At 41.7% G+C, this 20,974-nt stretch overlaps 1 long non-coding RNA gene across 5 annotated transcripts; it reads right to left on the bottom strand.

Moving 5' to 3' along the window:
• Positions 1 to 2,677: 2,677 nt before the first annotated feature.
• LOC135514125 (uncharacterized) lies at positions 2,678 to 20,695 on the bottom strand. Of its 5 annotated transcripts, none has more exons than XR_010451639.1 (6): positions 20,612 to 20,695; positions 6,652 to 6,922; positions 6,387 to 6,467; positions 6,027 to 6,212; positions 4,986 to 5,912; positions 2,678 to 4,571 (listed from the first exon to the last, which is right to left on the bottom strand). It is a non-coding gene; the product is annotated as an uncharacterized LOC135514125 (long non-coding RNA). The 5 variants fall into 5 exon arrangements; XR_010451640.1 differs by having other exon boundaries at positions 4,986 to 5,106; positions 5,614 to 6,212; XR_010451641.1 differs by having other exon boundaries at positions 4,986 to 5,132; positions 5,614 to 6,212.
• Positions 20,696 to 20,974: the final 279 nt, after the last annotated feature.

Here is a 20,974-nt window from a genome sequence, read left to right on the forward strand (position 1 = left end):
AACTGCACCCAACAAAGGATTTAATGTTCTCCAGCACACAACCCCAACACAGAAGACCAGGACAGGTAAGTATGCTCAAGGTAAGTTTTAGTTTCAATTCATGGGTTAAAATGGATTGGTTAAAATGGATTGGACCCCGTTTCCCCACAGCAGACTGTACGATTTCCCAGACGGTGTCCACAAAATAGACCCTCCCCTTACTCCCTCAGGTAAATATCAGGCATGCAAAAGTGACACACTGCGAATTACTCTGATATGGCACTGCAAACAATATGGTGAAAGGCACAACAATCTCACTCTGGTGCGGCACACAATATGGGACCCACCCTTGGCCCTGCTCTACTCTGCCAACCCCTCTAAAATGACTTTCTACTGCTATGAGACAAAATAGGGAGGGGAAAAGACAGTGGGTGGCAGAATCAGATCCCCACAAAAATTGAAATATTAACATGTCTGGTGATAACCAGACTGTCCTGGAGTGCACATGGTCTGAGTCTCTGGCTTGCCTATATCACCGATGGCCCCATCTCCGATGCTGAACGAGAGGGAGACAGACGGCAGGGAAACCTGCCGACAATAGTGGCTTCCAGTAGTATGGAAAAATGGCCCAGAGAGAAAGAGTAGTGTAAGGTGAACACAGGAAGAGGCTAAAGCTCCTAGATGTGCATTGTACCAATGCCTCTCTTGGTCGTCTGCTCCCCACAGCCCAGTTTGTTGTCAGGGCAGCCGCCCACTTCCTCACTTGAATTCGCCACTAAGACTTTGTCCTGCAGACACTGGTCCAGTGTGATCACAGCAAACACCTAAGACATGGACACTTGCATAAGGGCCCAATCCCACCTCAGAGACATTCTCCACTCAACTCCAAGCAGCAAACACCACAAAACACAGGGCTTTAAAGGAAATGACAGCCAATCCCCAGCTACCTGTCTGATTAGCTAACTTCCTGCAGGTGCGTCTGATCACACCAGCCCCTACCCCCCCACCCCAACACACTTTCTCTGTAGTCGTCCCGACTATCCTGAACTAACCAACGGAGCCCAGTACCTAAGTAGGGGCCCTCGGTTCTCTCTGTTGGACCTGTACCCTTGGGGGTGCAGCGGGATCTTCTCTGGCCGGGGGAATGGCAGGGAGTCTGACTGGGTACCATGTGTAGTTCTGCCCGTCTGGCTTAGGTGCCTGGCTCAGCTGAACATTGAAGTAACTCCCCAGCCAACCAATCACTTTTTACATCAGCCGATGTCACAAAGTGCTATACATCTGGGCGAAGTTTGAAGGATGGTTAGGGGCAAGCCGCACATGGATCCAATGAATTGTCTGTATTGTTCCCCCTCCCTCTGGTCGGACACGAAGGACTGGCAGTGCAGGCCGAAGGTGTCCTAGAATGACAAACGGCCGCGGTTGCCATCGGGGTATTAATTTATCCTGATCACATCATCGTAAGTTTTGCAGGAGCACCCGTTCATCAACCATCAATGGAAGGTCCTTTGCCTGCTTGTCGTACCGCTGTTTCTCTTGCTCCTGCTGATATCGGGTCCTTGTCTCAACCGGACTGTAGGCCCATCGTAGCTAGTCATGATGGTGCCTCACCCATCCATCTAGGTCCATCCGCAGCATCAGGGCCTCTACACCTAAAACCTCAACAGGAAGACAGGCATGCCTGCCACACGTTACAAAGAATGGGGTAAGCCCGGTGATGCCATGTTCAGTGTTGATGTATGCCTGGAGAAGCATGGGTAACTACTGTCGTAGAAAAAACCACTAAGGACAAGTTAAATTAACATATCTTTATCATCACGGCCGGAGAGGTTACAGACTTAAGTCTGTCGGAAGCTTATACAAGTCTGTCGGAAGCTCTGAAGGGATGTTTTCCCTTCAGCACTCTTTATACTCATGCACAAACTAGGCGTTGCTGCTCTCAGCGTGCAATAAGCTGATCGTGACCTTGCACATATCGTTACTTTGGCCCAACGCCTAGAAACTGTGTTCCCTTCTTTCTGTTCTACTATCAGTCCTCCCTGAGAGCAGTCACAGAACATCCTAACCAAACAAGAAACACGTTACATGTAGTCACAGATTTGCAGAGACAGAACACATTAAACATTTCTATTACACTCCCTCCTTGTACCACCATATGGGATAATAAAAATACATTTTACTTAACATAGTCAGTCTATCATCAGGAGTGCATTTAGTAAATACTGATTCTTAGATACAATAGGCATTACAATAGACAAAAATCCATCTTCATATCTGATCCTTTTTCCATTACATTCTACGGTTGCTGTCATTTAACAACATAACTAAAAACCTTCAGGTACTTACTCAAACATGGATACCAATTCATTCTTGCATATCATCATCCATTATGGGGGCAAAGGGGAGTTCCTGGAGAGACAGCAAGTTATCAGTATCACCTTCTTTAGTGGGAATTAACATTCTCAGACATGAGTTGCCAGGGAAGAACAAAATGGCTTTACAACAAGGAAGAAAAATGATCAAACACATTCAGAGGGTGAAGACAAAATATTTAAGTGCCTTTGAATGGAGTATCGTAGTAGGTGTCAGGCACACCGGTTTGTGTCAAGAACTGCAATGCTGTTTGGTTTTTCACGCTCAACAGTTTCCTGTGTGTATCAAGAATGGTACACCAACCAAATGACATCCAGCAACTCAATATTAGTAAGGTATTTTTAATGGTTTGAATACTCAGTGTATAGTTTGTCCCTATATAACACACACACACCTCAACCACTTTCATCTTCTGAATCACTGTGCTCCTATACATATGTGCTGACCGAACCTACATTGTGTAGGTCTGCCTGTATAAGGTGCCTGTCCTTAGCTGCCCTAAGGCACATTTTTTATTTATTTTTTCACCGTTATTTAACCAGATAGGCCAGTTGAGAACAAGTTCTCATTTACAACTGTGACCTGGCCAAGATAAAGCAAAGCAGTGCAACAAAAACACAGAGTTACACATGGGATAAACAAACAGTCAAAACACAACAGAAAAAAATGTATATAGTGTGTGCAAATGAAGTAAGGATGTAAGGCAATAAATAAGCCAATAGCGGCAAAGTAATTACAATTTACACTGGAGTGATATGTGCAGATGAGGATGTGCAAGTAGAAATACTATACTGGTGTGCAAAAGAGCAGAAAAATAAAAAAATATATTGGGATGAGGTAGGGGATGAGCTATTGGGATGAGCTATTTACAGATGGGCTGTGTAGATATAAGATATAAGTCTCCAACTTCAATGATTTTTGCAATTCCTTCCAGCAATTCCTTCCAGTCATTGGCAGTCATTGGCAGCAGAGAACTGGAAGGAGGTGATGGCTTTGGGGATGACCAGTGAAATATACCTACTGGAGCGCGTGCTGCAGGTGGGTGTTGCTGTGGTGACCAGTGAGCTGAGATAAGGCAGAGCTTTACCGAGCAAAGACTTATAGATGACCTGGAGCCAGTGGGTTTGGCAACAAAAATGTAGCAAGGACGAGCCAACGAGAGCATACAGGTTGCAGTGGTGGGTAGTATATGGGGCTTTGGTGACAAAACGGATGGTATTGTGATAGATTACATCCAATTTGCTGAGTGTTGGAGGCTATTTTGTAAATGACATCGCCGAAGTGAAGGATCGGTAGGATAGTCAGTTTTACAAGGGTATGTTTGGCCGCATGAATGAACGAGGCTTTGTTGCAAAATAGGAAGCCGGTTCTAGATTTAATTTTGGATTGGAGATGCTTAATAGGAGTCTGGAAGTAGAGTTCACAGTCTAGCCAGACACTGAATATGTGGGCAACTATAAATACCTAAGTCAGAACCGTCCAGAGTAGTGATGCTAGTAGGGCAGGCAGGTGTGGGCAGTGATCGGTTGAAGAGCATGCATTTTGTTTTACTAGCATTTAAGAGCAGTTGGAGGCCACGGAAGGAGTGGTGTATGGCATTGAAGATTGTCTGGCGGTTTGTTAACAGCGTCCAAAGAAAGGCCAGATGTATACAGAATGGTGTCGTCTGCGTAGAGGTGGATCAAAGAATCAACCGCAGATAGAGTGACATCGTTGATATATACAGAGAAGAGTGTCGGCCCGAGAATTTAACCCTGTGGCACCCCCATAGACTGCCAGAGGTCCGGACAACAGGCCCTCCGATTTGACACACTGAACTCTATCTGAGAAGTAGTTAGTGAACCAGGCGAGGAGGTCATTAGTGAAACCAAGGCTGTTGAGTCTGCCGATAAAAATACAGTGATTGACAGAGTCAAAAGCCTTGGCCAGGTCGATGAAGTTGGCTGCACAGTACAGTCTTTTATCGATGGTGGTTATGATATCGTTTAGGACCTTGTGCAGCATCACTGCACTCTGCTTGGCCCAGAGCAGACTATCCCCCAAACATTTGGACACCTGGGACCAGACTGGATGGTCTTGCTGGAGAACATCCATGTACTCCAGTCTTAGGGGGAATTGAGGTGACTTGTTCCCTCCATTGTAGGAGATGATCTGCTTTTTTATTCTCTCCGATGTCCACCTGGATTTTCTGGAGAGCTGCACAGCAATAGTCTGTGCATCTGAAAAACAATTGAAAGAAATGGTCATGAAAATCTTGAAGACCAGGCCACAATAGAAAGAGCACTTCAGGACCAGCCTATGGATTGTTGCCAGCAGACAGTGAGTCATCTTAGTCTGCAGACTTTCCAAAATTGCTGCAGTGTAGAGACCAGCATTCAATCCGGTCAGAAGACTTCATGTTGAATGGATTAAGCAGGAGAAGGGGGGCATTCTGTCTTTGGGATATGCAGTGGAAAGGGGCAGGTGGCAGTGATAAGAGTATAAAGTAACAGGGAGATCTAGTAGATTGTGGGACCAGGATACACAGTATGGTATACAAATGTGTCAATCATGACTGGTAGGGCTAAGCCAGACAGAAAGGGCTATTTAGAGATGGGATAAAACCTTAGGTCAGAGATGTAGCAACTACTTACGCGACTCGATGTTGCTCTGCAAGAGTTTCCACGTCTCTCTCCTGCCAGGTAAGGAACAACATCCTCTTGTCTGAGGTTTTCCTTTATCTTACGGGTCCAAACTTCCACGTCCGACCGTGTGCTGCATAATCACAGGCCTAATTAAATCTATTGCCGAACAAAATAAAACCACACTGCCAGTTTTGTGCTGACTTCTACATGTGCAATGCCCACAAAGTAGACAAACATGTCTTATGGAAAATGTTGGGAGTTTGACTAAAATATTGAATTGTCAATGAAACCACAGCAAGGATTTCATCCCCAAATTAATCAAATGTATTTTAAAGACCTTTTTACATCAGCAGTTGTGAAACAGCATCAAAGTGCTTTACAGAAACCTAGCCTAAAACCCCAAAGGGCAAGCAATGCAGAGGTAGAAGCACAATACAAGCAGTTCATGGTGTGCATGCTAGTCAGACTGATGAATAATCAGAACAGGAAACATTCATAGATGACCAGCAGGGCCAGGTAAAGACCATAATGGCTATAAGGGGTGTAAACACTTCAAGACTCTAGGATCAGATGGCTTTCATGTTTTAGGAAGTGAAGGTGTATGGGTGGGTGTGAGGGCTAGTAACTTGCTGTTCACCTTCCCACAAATGGGCCAGACGACACTCAACCATAGGACTGACAGAAGAGAAGTCTTCAGTCTATATTTGACGGTTGAGACAGTCTGATTCTCTCACATCGGCAAACCATTCCATAAAGAGGAGCTCTGTAGGAGAAAGCCTTGTCGCCAGCTACTGAAGCCCTGCTTCCAATTCATCTGATTGAATTAGCAGAAAAGGATCATTACATATAAACAAAAATTATGAGCAAAACCTGGAACTCCTCCTTTGCCTGTTTCCTCCTTCAGGACCTTCTGCTGACAGAGTTGTATTGCCGTTGCTATAACACATGAAGGAGAACATACATTTCATAGATTGTTTCAAATAGATCAGTATGTTCTTTGCAAAATTATATTAAAAGAATCCTGAAAAATGTGTCATCACAATACTTAACTGATTTCCTGTTACACATTGATACCTTGCTTCTCCCGGACCACGTAAGAGGGCATCGGTGAGGGTGTCAACACGATGAGATGGTGTCATCTCTTTTGTGATCTTTCAAAAACAAGAACAACAACCTCTCCATCTGTTCTCTGTCAGCAAGCCCACTACCAGTCACATACCTGGTACCATCAGTGACCTGAAATTTAAAGTAAAATCACAAGCCATAATTACAATGGGAGAAGATGATTAATTAAGGGACTAGGACAGATCACAACTAGCTGTTTCTTAACCCTGTTTGGGCAACTGTCTGCAACTACAAAGAAGTGGTGTTTAACAGAATAAATGATAAAGAAAATGTTTTCTTCATTACTTGACAGTCAGCATTACGAGCATAGGCATGAAAGACTGGCACTGCAAATGTGGGGTCCACCATCAGATCGGGACTGTTTTTCTAAATGGAAAAATAATTTAGTGTAGGAGCAGGTCTTTTCTGAATTTCTGTGTAAAACATTACAAAGCAGGTATGAAGCAATCAGTTTCAAGCCATTCATAAAACCACATCATGAATTCATGAATCTCTTACTACGGGGTGGTGGTTAAATATTAAATACATATAATCTAATGTATTGTTATACCTGACATAGCAATGTCATAGCGAAGAAACGTTGTGATGTTTGGTTCCGGCATTGCTTTCAGGTCCCCAGTTCAACATCAGTCATCATAGCCAATGTCATACATAAACTATACATCTGAAGCATCCATTCCATCCACAAACTTCTCTCCTGTCATCAGGTTCAGGAATTTCAGCGGATGCTTGTGCCTGCACGCCATTCCAAACACACCAGTTATGTCCAGTTTCTGGATTTTGGATCGCAGCACATCCCCGGCAAGAAATCCTGGGCACCCCTGTAAAATGAAGTGAACAAGTATGAGTGAACAAAGTCCTCCATATTCATTATGCAGTTCATTTGTATTTATTAGGGATCCCCATTAGCTGCTGCCTTAGCAGCAGCTACTTACCCCTCCTGGGGTCCAGCAAAATTAAGGTGTTCATACAATTTTAAAAACATTACAATACATTCAGAGATTTGACAACACATTGCGTGCCCTCAGGCCCCTACTCCACCACGACCACATATCTACAGTAGAAAATCTGTGTGTACGTTATCGTGTATGCCTATGTGTTGCTTCACAGCACCCACTGTTCCATAGTGTATTTGTATGTGTTTTTAAAATCAAATTTTACTGTTTGCATCAGTAACTTGATGTGGAATAGAGTTCCATGTAGTCATGGCTCTATGTAGTACTGTGTGTTGTCTGTTCTGGACTTGGGGACTATGAATAGACTTCTTGTGGCATGTCTTGTGGGGTATGCATGTGTGTCCGCACTGTGAGGCAGTAGTTCAAACAGACAGCTCGGTTTATTCAACATGTCAATACCTCTCATAAATACAAGTAGTGATGAAGTCACTCTCCTCCACTTTGAGCAAGGAGAGATTGACATGCATATGATTAATATTAGCTTTCTGTGTACATCCAAGGTCAAGCTGTGCTGCCCTGATCTGAGCCAATTGCAATTTCTTAAACCCATTTTTGTGGCACTTGAACACTCAACCAGGTGGAACAAAACTAGGGCCTGTCGGATCTGCTTGGTTGATAAGTGCTGCTCTACCTTAACAGCACTTTTTTTATGGACAGACTTCTCCCCATCTTAGCTACTGTTGTATCAATATGTTTTGACCATGACAATTTACATTCCAGAGTTATTCCAAGCAGTTTAGTCACATCAACTTGCTCAATTTCCACATTATTACAAGATGTAGTTGGGGTTTAAAGTTTAGTGAATGATTTGTCCAAAATGCAATGCTTTTAGTTTTAGAAATATTTAGGACTAACTTATTCCTTGCAACCCACTCTGAAACTAACTGAAGCTCTTTGTTAAGTGTTGCAGTCATACTCAAAGCCAGTGGCATGTCATTAGTAAAGGTAGAAAAAGTAAAGGGCCTAGACAGCTGCCCTGGGGAATTCCTAATTCTACCTGGATTATGTTGAGGCTTCCATTAAAGAACACCCTCTGTAGCCATGATATAGCAGGGGGTGTAAAGCCATAACATACGTTTTGTTCAGCAGCAGACTATGATGGATAATGTCAAAAGCCGCACTGAAGTCTAACATCACCCCACAACATTTTATTAATTTCTCTTAGCCAATCATTAGTCATTTGTGTAAGTGCTGTGCTTGTTGAATGTACTTCCCTATAATCATGTTGAAAGTTTGTTTAATGTAAAATGGCATTGTATTTGGTCAAATATTTTTCCCAAAAGTTTACCAAGGGTTGGTAACAGGCTGGTCGCTATTTGAGCCAGTAAAAGGGGGATTTACTATTCTTTGATAGCGGCATGACTTGCTTCCCTCCAAGCCTGGGGGCACACCATTTCTAGTAGGTTTACATTGAAAATATGTCAAATAGGAGTGGCAATATCGTCCTCTATTATCCATAGTAATTTTCCATCCATGTTGTCAGACCCCGGTGGCTCGTCATTGTTGACAATGTTTTCACCTCTTCCACACTTTACGGAATTCAAAAGTACAATGGTTGTCTTTCATAATTTGGTCAGATATACTTGGATGTGTTGTGTCAGCATTTGTTGCTGCCATGTCATGCCTAAGTTTACTAAATTTGCAACACTTGCCCAATCAGTTGTGCAGCCAGACTTATTCCCAATTCCTTTTGCCTCATCCCTCAACCATAACATTTTTTAATTCGTCATCAATCCATGCGGATTTAATAGTTTGTACAGCCATTTTCTTAAATGGGTACATGCTTATTAATAACTGGAATAAGCAATTTCATAAATGTGTCACGTGCGGTGTTTGCTCCTCATTACACACCACAGAACAACACAATTTCTTTACATCAACGTTGGAATCTTGTTCGGGCTAGGACCCTTAGTTCCAGTCAATGGAAATCTTAACGCTACAGCATACAATGACATTGTAGACAAATGTGTGCTTCAACTTTGTGGCAACAGGTTCAAGAAGGCCCTTTCCTGTTTCAGCATGACAATTCCCCCGTGCACAAAGAGAGGTCCATACAGAAATGGCTTGTGGAGATAGGTGTGGAAGAAATTGATTGGCCTGAACTACATATTAATGCCAATGATTTTGGAATAAGATGTTCATACTTTTGGTCATGTAGTGTGTCTATAGTGCCTTTGGAAAGTGTTCAGACCTCTTGACTTTACACATTATGTTACAGCCTTATTCTAAAATTAATTAAACAGTTTTTCCCCCTCAAAACACAATACCCCATAATGACAATGATTTTTTTTTATATATATATTTTTAATGATAGTATTCAGGCCCTTTACTCAGTACTTTGTTGAAGCACCTTTGGATTTTGAATTTTGCTTCGGTCTGGACCAAATCTGAACCAATCATAGACATCTATATTTGGTTCAGATTTGGTCCGGTCCGGCCTTAATTTGAAATTCCACAAACGTCCGGCCTATATTTGGGCCAAACATAGAAGTTCAGAATTGGTCTGGACTGGCCCCGATTTAGCCCAAACATAGACGTCTATCATAGACATTCATGTTTCACAAATCTGGCCAGCACAGTACACAGTAGGATTGGGCGGTAACCAGATATCCACCTTCATACCGTGCCTGTGCCATCCGGGGATATATTATTTCCGTGCTCACAAGGGGTGCCATTTTTTGCCCAAATGTAAATATTGCCCCATAAATGTAAATTACCAGAATGATGACAAAATGCTAACAAGTTCTAAGGAAGTTATAGCGGATGCTAGGTAAATGCTAACGAGCACATGCAAACATTTACTAGTAGGACACAACCCAGCTCATAAGGTTATGCAACTATGTCAAAATGCAGTTTGCAGTACACACAAAACAAATAACAGGCAGTAGGGATCTAAATTAAGGAGGGGATTATCTTGGCTGCTGTTACCAAGAAGCTTGATCTTGCAAGAAAACATTAAACACTTAGCTGACATTAGCAAGTTTGCAAAACCCAGCTGGAAATAGTGGATAGTTAAGTTATAGGATTTATAGCTAGCAAACAGTGAATTTCATACAAGTGTAACTATCACCTCACTTAAATTGTGCTGCAGGAGCGACTCCCCTCACATTTTCTTGTTGTGCTTCTTTGTAAACAAACACAAGTGACTGGCTCAAACCTCTGTTTTGGGCTAACTAGTAAACTTCATAAAGAAAAATGATTTAAACAGGCGAAATGATGAACGCGATCTGCTTTATTACCCAGTGCACAAGTTGACTGCAGGTATTTATTTCAAAAGTACTAATATTCAAACTAAGCCCCCCCAAAAAATGCACTTACCAGAATGCTAGCAAAAAGTACTAAGGAAGCCTTATAGACAACGCTAACTAAATACTAACGAGTACATTGCGAACTTTTGGAAGTTTCTGACCTAAACTCTATAAGTATCTCAAATCGCTACTGACAGTTTGTTGCATGCACAAAACAAATATTAGCCAGCAAAGCTCTTGACCCAGGAGGGGATTCTCTGCTCTTCCCAAGCGAATGCTTGTTTATATTTCTGTGGAGTCACACTTTAAATGCTAGAACAGTCCACATTTAATTTCTCTGTAAACAAAACCTGTCATGAATAGAAGCATTTGCTAAAAGGTCTACAAACATGTTTTCACTTTGTCGTTATGGGGTATTGCGTGATTATTATTATTTTAATACATTTTGAATTCCAGCTGTAACACAAATGGGCACTGTTTATGCATGTTGTTAGGGACATAACATTCTTCAAATCAAATTTTACTTGTCACATGCGCCAAATATATAAGGTGTAGACTTTACAGTGAAATGCTTACTTAAAAGCCCTTAACCAACAATGCAGTTATGAAAAATACCAAAATAAAATAAATAAAAGTAACAAATAATTAAATCAGTAAAATAACAATAGCGAAGCTATATACAGGGGTACCTGTACAGCGTCAATGTGCAGGGGCACCGGTGTCGAGGTAATATGTACATGTAGGTAGAGTTATTAAAGTGACTATGCATAGATAATAGAGAGTAACAGCAGCGTAAAAGAGGGGGGGAGGCGCAATGCAAATAGTCTCGGTAGGCATTTGATTAGTTGTTAAGGAGTCTTATGGCTTGGGGGAGAAAGCTGTTTAGAAGCCTCTTGGACCTAGACTTAGTGCTCCAGTACCATTTGCAGAGAGAACAGTCTATGACTAGGGTGGCTGGAGTCTGACAATTTTTAGGGCCTTCCTCTGACACCGCCTGGTATAGAGGTCCTGGAAAGCAGGAAGTTTGGCCCCCTGTGATGTACTGGGCCTTACGCACTACCCTCTATAGTGCCTTGCGGTCGGAGGCCGAGCAGTTGCCATACCAGGCAGTGATGCAACCAGTCAGGATGCTTTCGATGGATGGTGCAGCTGTGGAAGCTTTTGAGGATCTGAGGACCCATACCATATCTTTTCAGTCTCCTGAGGGGGAATAGGTTTTGTTGTGCCCTCCTCACGACTGTCTTGGTGTGCTTGGACCATGATAGTTTGTTGGTGATGTGGGCGTCAAGGAACTTGAAGCTCTTAACATGCTTCACTACAGCCCCGTCGAAGAGAATGGGGGCGTGCTCTGTCCTCCTTTTCCTGTAGTCCACAATCATCTCCTTTGTCTTGATCACATTGAGGGAGAGGTTGTTGTCCTGGCACCAAATGGCCAGGTCTCTGATCTCCCTATAGGCTGTCTCATCGTTGTCGGTGTTCAGGCCTACCATTGTTGTGTCGTCGGCAAACTTAATGGTGTTGGAGTCATGCCTGGCCATGCAGTCATGAGTGAACAGGGAGTACAGGAGGGGACTGACCACGCACTCCTGAGGGGCCCCTGTATTGAGGAACAGCATGGAGGATGTGTTGTTACCGACCCTTACCACATGGGGGGCGCCCGTCAGGAAGTCCAGGATCCAGTTGCAGATGGAAGTGTTTAGTCCCAGGGTCCTTAGCTTAGCGATGAGCTTTGAGGGCAATATGGTGTTGAACGCGGTGCTGTAGTCAATGAATAGCATTCTCACATCGGTGTTCTTTTTGTCTTGGTGTGAAACGACAGTGTGGAGTGCAATAGAGATGGCTACAGACACGAGTGCTACATGTCGGTAGTCATTTAGGCAGGTAACCTTAGTGTTCTTGGGCACAGGGACTATAGTGGTCTGCTTAAAATATGTTGGTATTACAGACTCGGACAGAGAGAGGTTGAAAATGTCAGTGAAGACACTTGCCAGTTGGTCAGCCCTGCGGCCTTGTGGATGTTATGCTTAAAAAGTTCTTACATCGGCTGCAGAGAGCATGATCACACAGTCATCCAGAACTGCTGGGGTTCTCATGCATGTTTCAGTGTTACTTGCCTCGAAGCGAGCATAGAAGTTATTTAGCTCGTCTGGTAGGCTCGTGTCACTGGGCAGCTCTCGGCTGTGCTTCTCTTTGTAGTCTAATAGTTTTAAAGCTCTGCCACATCCGACGAGCATCAGAGCCGGCGTAGTACAATTCGATCTTAGTCCTGTATTGACACTTTGCCTGTTTGATGGTTCGTCGGAGGGCATACCGGAATTTCTTATAAGCTTCCGGGTTAGAGTCCCGCTCTTTGAAAACGGCAGCTTTCCCCATATAGCTTAGTGCGAATGCTGCCTGTAATACATGGCTTCTGGTTGGAGTATGAATGTACAGTCACTGTGGGGACGACGTCAGTGACTGTAAGTACAGTAGATGCTAACTAGATAAAAAAATATTTGCCTACATTTGGGATCTAGCTAATGATTAACCCAATAGGGTAAATGCAGATTGGCAACCCCATTCTTCAGGCTATTTATTTATAGCCACTATGTTGCATCAGTTGGGCTACAGGTGATAATGCTTATTACTAATAATATGCCTGATAATATGGACCATGCATAGACTATTTGCATGGTCCAACATGTTGAAATAAATCATTTTACCAATATGTTATCGAGCTCATCTCTGGAGGAGGACATATTTTAGCATCATTTTCATACATTTTGAGTAGACAGTCCTTTTAAAGTCACTAGAACTGAGTTTCTCAGTGATTATAGATTAAGAAAATATCTAAGGGGGGGGGGGGGGGGACTCCACGGGCCCCCAAAACAAGGAGGTGGGCAACCTCCCCCCACCGCTAGAAATTCTTCCAGAGGGAACACCGGTATAGTATACTGTATTGTACCCTACTTTATTCTAATGTACTCTACTGAATTTAACTCCATTATGCTCTAATAAAACTACCGTACAATATACTGTAATGTACTCTGTCCTGTATCACACCGTACTGCACTGAGTTGAGAGTTTATTCTTGCTCACAGATAAAACTGAAGAAATGCAGAATTTACATTACTACTAATTGCTAAACACTCATTTCAAATACATAACGTGATATAAATAGAATAATGAAGAATTGAAAACATTACAGGACATTTATGATTGAAATGTAAATATTAAAAGGTGATTTAAAAATATATAATTTTTAGGGCCCCCGGGTGGCGCAGTGGTTAAGGGCGCTGTACTGCAGTGCCAGCTGTGCCACCAGAGACTCTGGTGGACGCGACCGGGAGGTCCGTGGGGAGAAGCACAATTGGCCTAGCGTCATCCGGGTTAGGGAGGGTTTGGCCGGTAGGGAAATCCTTGTCTCATCGTGCACCAGCGACTCCTGTGGCAGGCCGGGCGCAGTGCGCGCTAACCAAGGTTGCCAGGTGCACAGTGTTTCCTCCGACACATTGGTGCGGCTGGCTTCCGGGTCGGATGATGCTGTGTTAAGAAGCAGCGTGTCTTGGTTGGGTTGTGTATGGGAGGACGCATGACTTTCAACCGTCTCTCCCGAGCCCGTTCGGGAGCTGTAGTGATGAGACAAGATAGTAGCTACTAAAACAATTGGATACCACGAAATTGGGGAGAAAAAGGGGTAATAAATAAATAAATAATATATATATATATATAATCAACACTGATGTTAGAGGCTTGATGAAAACCAAGATACTTAGCTGTTACCACTGGTACTTCCTGTCCTCCTATGATCAGTGGTGTAGGTTGTGGATGGGCTCTAGAAAAACATCTGAATTTCCATAGACTTTTTCTCATTCAGGAGCATGTTGTTGGATGTGGTCCACTCTTCCAGCTGTTTTGCCTCCAAGCCCATGGAAATATCCTCTTTGATGCTGGTTAATGGTATGGCTCGGAACAGCCCTACATCATCTGAATATCCCGTGTCCAGAGTAGAGGTCGGCCGGTTTAAAGTTCTTAACAATCAGTATTTTTGGACAGGGAGACTGAACATCTGACTCCCAGCATAACATATTTTTAAATTTATTTAACCAGGAAGGGCTCATTGAGATTAAAATATATTTTTCAAGAGCGGCCCTGGCCAAGATAGGCAGCACCAAGTCATTACAAAAAATTACAGACAGACAACATGAAAAACTACAAGTAATCTAGTAAAAACCATTGAATTCACAAGAGTATAAAACAGCAAATTAAAAACATTGACAGGTCAGGGAATCAGCCTCAAAATCCTTCATCAGTGATTTAAAAACACCAACCGGGACAAGTTCTTCAAGTTTAAAAGTATTTCGTAAGGTGTTCCAAGACGATGGCACAGAGTGTCAATTGATCTCAAACACTGAGCGGAAGCATTCATATATAAAATATCCCCATAGTCTAGTAAAGGCATAAAAGTAGCTGATATTAGCCTCCTTTCTGGCTTCAAAATAAATAAATAAATATATATATTATTCCTAAAATAAAATCCCAATTTCAGCTTCAATTCTTTTGTAAGTTGTTGAATATGCAATTTAAAAGAGAGACCGCCATCAATTAAAATTCCAAAATTCCAAGATATTTATATGAGGTTACAAATCTCTTTGCCCTGACAGGTAGTAATAGGTGAACGTTTGAGGTTTATTTCCTGCATTAGAAAACACCATTAGTTTAGTTCTCTCAGTATTGAGGATAAGCTTCAATTGACAAGGTATGTTGAACAGTATAAAAAGCAGTTTGCATGTTCTGGAAAGCTTTTGTGAGAGACGAGGCACAACAGTAAATAACAGTACCATCAGCATAAAAAAGAAGTTGTGCATTTTGGACATTTTTGTCTAAATAATTTATATAAATAAGAGAGGACCAAGTACAGAGCCTTGGGGCACACCATTCAAGACAGACAATTTAACAGACATAAGCCCATCAAATTGAGTGCACTGAGTTCTATCAGACAGATACTTAGCAAACCATGCAACTGCATGCTCCGAAAGACCTACACTCGACAATCTCTGCCTTAGTATAGCATGATCAACTGTATCAAAAGCCTTAGAGAGATCAATAAAAAGTGAGACAGTGATGTTTTTTGTCAATGGCTTCAGTGATATCATTTAAAACCTTCATGGCTGCTGTAATTGTGCTATGCTTCTTCCTGAAACTCGATTGGTACATTGATAAAATAGAGTTATTAAATAAAAACTCTTTTAGCTGTTCACTTACAAGGGTTTTAAGTATTTTCACCAGGGGTGACAGCTTTGAGATTGGCCTATAATTATTTAAAAGAGTTGGATCTCCCCCTTTTAAAAGTGGTAGGACAAATGCTGATGTCCAGATCTTTGGAATTTCATTACATTCCAGGGTTAGATTGAACAGAGATGTAAGTAGTTCAGCTTTGAAATCAGATGCCAGATTTTAAAAGCAGGGATCCAAAAGATCAGGACCTGCAGGCTTTCTCTGATCTAAGGATTTCAGGGCTTTGTGTACCACCTGCACTGAGAATGGCAAAAAGCTCAAAGTTTGACCAACTCTCACTGGTTCATCCACACAGGGTTGTACCAGATGATACAAAGTGCTCATTGAAACAATTCAGCATTGCAGTTGTCATATATAGCAACAGAGTCCTTCAAAACACATGACGGTAATTAATTAACATTACTGTTACCAGACATAGACTTAATAGCCTTCCAAACATTTCTAGGGTCATTCAGGTTAACAGACATAAAATATTCAGACTTGGCCTTCCTGAGAAGAAAAGAACACTTGTTTCGTAACTGCCTAAAAATAAGCCAATCAGCATCTGAACATGATTTCCTTGCTTTAGCCCAGGCTAGATTTACGGTCGTGAATAATACAAGACAGCTCAGAAGAAAACCATGGATTAATCCACCCTTTACATTTACATTACATTTAAGTCATTTAGCAGACTTTAACCCCAAACCTGCGGAATGGGGCATGTTTGTTTACTATTTGGGAAAAACCATCATGAAAGAATTTCCAGGCAGTTTCCACATCAGGGATAAGCTCAATCTTGCTCCAGTCAAAATAAAACAAATCATGAAAGAAAGAAAGCCTGCTCATTAAAACACTTCAAATTTCTCTTACGAATAAAACGTGGGTTTGTCTTTGGAACCTTAGTATTTCTAAAAGCAACAACAGCACAATGGTCACTTAAATCATTACAAAAAACACCAACCGCAGAATATTTATGTGGAACATTTGCCAATATCAAATCAATCAGGGTAGATTTATCTGGGCATTTAAGATTTGGGTGAATGGGTGAATTAATCAACTGGGTAAGATTCATAGAATTACAAAATATTTTTAAATCATCAGACACCGGCTTTAACCAACACCATCTTGATTTGTCCTCTCTGAATAAACACATTTTTCTCCCCCTGACTTGCTCTGTCATCACACACATTTGTTAGAGTTTGTGTTATTGAAGAATAACACAACTCTAACAAATATGTGTGATGACAGAGGCTAGCTCTTCTGCATGCTCTTTCGGTAGCCAGGCTGGAATGACACCAGGCCCACACTCTTTACATGGGGCGAGTCTGGTCAGAGCTTGCTTTATCTGGCCATTGCTGCACAGCTCAACCTGCCTTGTAGGCATCGGCAGGGGGGAGATGGCAAGAGATGCTTGTCCATGCCTCAGCAAAGAAGACCTAAAAAACAACCTGTATTCTCCCTACTGATGTTCTCTTTCGTCCCAGTTCTTTGTTAATGTAGTCCCACCATTCCTTAGGGCTTTTCTTCTTTAGGCCCTTTTCTTTGAGGCAATTTTCTCCTTTAGGCAGGAGTCGAACATCTCCACCTTTCAATCAATGTTCTCCACCTCATATATGGCAGACCAGTCAGTACTTTCTGTTCTGGGTTACCAGACATCCTTTTTTCCAGTGCACCTCGCTTCTCCCTCCTGATGTTGTGTTTGGGGACAACAGCAGACATTTGTGATCACTGGATCTGAGAGGAGTAAGTACAGTGGGGGTGTTAAAGAGATTCTTCATATTTGTAATGATCAGATCTAGGATGGAGTCCCCTCTGGTCTTGTCTTTGATCACTTGTTTCATGTCTGGATGGGAGTTTGTCAGTATCTTCTATGTTCTACTGTACTAAATTGTGCCGGACCGTAATGTTCAAACCTGTGAAACATAGCCTAGACGTCTATGAATCGTTCAGATTTGGATCTGGTCCACACCGAACAAATGTGTTTGGGGGCAGAGCCAAACATTTTGGTCATTCAGCAAACGCTCTTATCCAGAGTGATTTACAGTCAGTGCATTCAACTAAGTTAGATAAACAACAACATATCACAGCCATAGCAAGAAAAAACAAATCTGTAACCGTTACTCATTTGTAAGAAGTAAAACAATCTAAATATATTTTAAAATCAACAGTTACATATCGGGATATTATTTGACGATATATACCGTTTTGACAATATCGTTATATTATTTTTGTGCTAGTTGACTGTACCTGCACCAAAACATCAGTATTTCTCCTTCACAGCTTGTTCTCAATCTTCTTTTTAAACATGGAGCCAATGTTCTTAGCACTTTTATTTCAATTACTGATCAAAACGTGTTTTCTTCATGGCTCTCCCTCACTTACGGTGAGCAATATATTTGAAACATCGAATCGCAATACGCCTAAATATAGAATCACATTACATATTGTGTCGGCACTGAAGTATCGTGATAATATAGTATTGTAAGGTCCCTGGCAATTCCCAGCCCTATCACTCAGAATACTATTGTAGTTGAAGTTGATTCTGTATATTGAACATCATCGCTGCCAGTTTTAAAGCGTTTGAAAAATGTAACTGAAGTGCATGTGATAGATGGGGGCAATAAATATTTTGTTGCAATCTTCAGCTTGCTCATTCCTATTAAGAGGAATGAACAATTATGATTGTGATATATACTACCTTTCAAAAGTTTGGGGTCGCTTAGAAATCCCTGTCCTTGTTTTTGAAAGAAAAGCACATTTTGTCCATTAAAATAACATCAGATTGATCAGAAATAGTGTAGACGTTCATTTTGTAAATGACTATTGCAGATTAATTTTTAAATGGAATATCTACATAGGCGTAGAGGCCCATTATCAGCAACTATCACTCCTGTGTTCCAATGGCACGTTGTGTTAGCTGATCCAAGTTGATCATTTTAAAAAGGTTAGCATCCCAGAGTCGCCTCTTCACTGTTGACGTTGAGACTGGTGTTTTGGGGGTACTATTTAATGAAGCTGCTAGTTGAGGACTTGTGAGGTGTCTGTTTCTAAAACTAAACACTAATGTACTTGTCCTCTTGCTCAGTTGTGCATCAGGGCCTCCCACTCCTCTTTCTATTCTATGAACAGTTTACGCTGTTCTGTGATGGGAGAAGTATACAGCGTTGAATGAGATCTTCAGTTTCTTAGCAATTTCTCATATGGAATAGCCTTCATTTCTCAGAATAAACTGACGAGTTTCAGAAGTAAGTTTTGTTTCTGGCAATTATGAGCCTGTAATCGAACTCACAAATGCTGATACTCCAGATACTCAACTCGTCTAAAGAAGGCCAGTTTTCAATTGATCAATTAGCCTTTTAAAATGATACTTGGATTAGCTAACACAATGTGCCATTGGAACACAGGAGTGATGGTTGCTGACAATGGGTCTCTGTACGCCTATGTAGATATTGCATTAAAAAAAATCTGCCGTTTCCAGCTACAATAGTAATTTACAACATTAATGTCTACACTGTATTTCTGATCAATTTGATGTTATTTTAAAAACAAGGACAGTTCTAAGTGACCCCAACTTTTGAACGGTAGTGTAATTGAGAATGTACACTGAACACCTTCCTAATATTGAGTTGCACACTTTGGCCAACAGAACAGTCTCAATTTGTAGGGGCATAAAAGCATTCCACAAGAATGCTGGCCCATATTTACTCCAATGCTTCCCACAGTTGTGTGGTGGACCATTGTTGATACACAGGGGAAACTGAGCGTGTAAAACCCAGAAGAGTTGCAGTTCTTGACAGACAAACCGGTGCACCTGACACCTACCATACCCTGTTCTGCCTGCGGCTATGGAACCCAGACCTGTTCATCGGACCTGCTACCCTGTCCCGGACCTGCTGTTTTCGACTCTGAATGATTGGCTATGAAAAGCCAACTGACATTTACTCCTGAGGTGCTGACCTGTTGCACCCTCTACAACCACTGTGATTATTATTATTTTACCCTGCTGGTCATCTATGAACATTTGAACATCTTGGCTCTGTACGCTTATCTCCACCCGGCACAGCCAGAAGAAGACTGGCCACCTCTCAGAGCCTGGTTCCTCTCTAGGTTTCTTCCAAGGTTCCTGCCTTTCTAGGGAGTTTTTCCTAGCCACCGTGCTTCTACATCTGCATTGCTTGCTGTTTGGGGATTTAGGCTGGGTTTCTGTATAGTACTTTGTGACATCGGCTGATGTAAAAGGGGCTTTATAAATACATTTGATTGATTGATACCCCATTAAAAAGCACTTAAATATTTTGGTTTTCCCATGGCGCGCACACACAATCCATGTATATTTTCTCAGGGCTTAAAAATCCCCCTTTAACCTGTTTCCTTCCCTTCCTCTACTCTGATTGATCCCTTAATGTCACTTGTTAAATCCACTTCATAGCTTTCACCTGGGTTCGTCTGGTTAGTATGTCATGGAAAGAGGAGGTGTTCCTAATGTTTAGTATATTAGTTTACATTTGGCCATAGAATCATGACCGAAAAATACATTTTCAATGTCTGTAAATTAGGTAGTTACATATTTTAAAAATCTAGAAGAGACATTTTTACCTTACATTCGTTCATTAAAATAAAACTGATTTAAACTTCTGGAAAATATGCATGACATCTGTATAAGACGTATTTTCGACATCAGGACAATACATCTTCTAACCTTTCATTCAGCACCTGAAATGTACGGGATGTCAACGTCTGGAAAATAAGTATTTTCATTTAGCTTACTTGGATCTTCACTTTGGGGAGTTACTGAAGTAGATTGAAGCCAGTCAGTCACTTAGCACATTTGGGGGAACAAACACATTGTCTAGGGAATGATTAAATCGAAATCAGCAAAGGCAACTCGCTAATGTTAGTTGTTGTCGTGCGATGGAAGAGAGCTAGCCTTTCGTTAACATGCTAGCAACCGTCTCTTGCTTCTCTTTCAGGCTAAGTCCATAATTGAAAGTCACAATAACACAGACATCTCACCATGGACGAAAACATTAGCAATAATTCAACGACATACCTGTTTAGGTGCAAAAAACGAGGAGTGAAAAACATTTACACCCGCAAATGCTGTCCTACAGGCCGTCGCCATCTTGAAAATTACGTCTTCTTCTGTAGTGCTCGATATTTCGATTGGCACAATTACTACCACCTTGCGGCTAGGCGGGAGTTGGCTTGACAGTAATTTTCACTTGCCTGAACTTGATCAGGCCAGGTTCAGTGCAAATGCAATACATTACATATATCTTTAATAATAATACATTAAAATGAGACTTTCATGACTCAAATATGTTTACAAGTATCTCAGTGTCTAGAGAGCGAGAGAGAGAGACTATGCAGAACCCCATTTTCACCTAAGGATGGCAGTATTTGTTCACGGTGA

This window comes from Oncorhynchus masou, chromosome 3 (assembly GCF_036934945.1).
Source record: "Oncorhynchus masou masou isolate Uvic2021 chromosome 3, UVic_Omas_1.1, whole genome shotgun sequence".
NCBI lineage: Eukaryota > Metazoa > Chordata > Actinopteri > Salmoniformes > Salmonidae > Oncorhynchus > Oncorhynchus masou.